A 1,134-nucleotide genomic window follows, 5' to 3' on the forward strand; every position below is an offset into this window, starting at 1 on the left:
TTTCTCTTTCTGTGCCTGGCTTATTTCACTTAACATAATTTTCTCCAAGCTCATCCATGCTACTGTGAATGGCAGAATTTCATTCTTTTTTATGGCTGAGTAGTACTTCATGGTATATATATACCACATTTTCCTTATCTAGTCACCTGTTGATGGACATTTAGGTTGGTTACATATCTCAGCTATTGTAAATAGAGCTGTGATGAATGTGGGAGTGCAGGTATCCCTTCAACATGATGATTTCCATCCCTTTGTGTATATACCCAGAAGTAGGATTGCTGGATTGTGCGGTGGTTCTATCTGTAGCTGTTTGAGAAACCTTCATACTGTTTTCAATAATGGCTGCACTATTTTACAGTCCTACCAACAGTGTAGAAGAGTTTCCCTTTCTCTGCATCCTCACCAGCATTTGTTATTCTCAGTCTTTTTAATAATGGGCAGTCTAACTGGGGTGAGATAATATCTCAGTGTGGTTCTGATTTGCATTTCCCTGGTGATTAGTGATGTTGAGCATTCTTTCATGTACCTGTTGGCCATTTGTATGTCTTCCTTTGAGAAACGTCTATTCAGCTCCTTTGCTCAATTTTTAATTCGATTATTTGTTTTTTTTTTTACAATGAAGTTGTTTGAGTTCTTTTATATTCTGGATATTAATCCCTTGTTGGATGTACAGTTTGCAAATTTTTCTCCCATCCTGTAGGTTGTCTTTTCAGTCTGTTGATTGTTTCCTTTGCTGTGCAGAAGCTTTTTAGTTTGATATAATCCCATTTGTTTACTTTTTCTTTTGTTGCTGTGCTTTTGAGGTCTTATTCATAAAGTCTTTGTCCAGCCCTACTTCCTGAGGTGTTTCTCCTGTGTTTTCTTTTAGTTGTTTTATGGTTTCAGGTCTTATACTTAAGTCTTTAATCCATTTTGAGTTGATTTAGGTACATGGTGAAAGGTGCATATCTAGTTTCATTCTTCTGCATATGGATGTTCAGTTTTCCCAGCACCATTTATTGAAGAGGCTGTCTTTCCCCCTATTTCTTCCTGCCTTTGTCAAAGATCAGCTGGCTGTAAATATGTGGGTTGATTTTTGGGTTCTCTATTCTATTCCATTGGCGCAAGTGTCTGTATTTATACCAGTACTATGCT

Source organism: Galeopterus variegatus, unplaced genomic scaffold (assembly GCF_000696425.1).
Source record: "Galeopterus variegatus unplaced genomic scaffold, G_variegatus-3.0.2 Scaffold438, whole genome shotgun sequence".
Taxonomy (NCBI): Eukaryota; Metazoa; Chordata; class Mammalia; order Dermoptera; family Cynocephalidae; genus Galeopterus; species Galeopterus variegatus.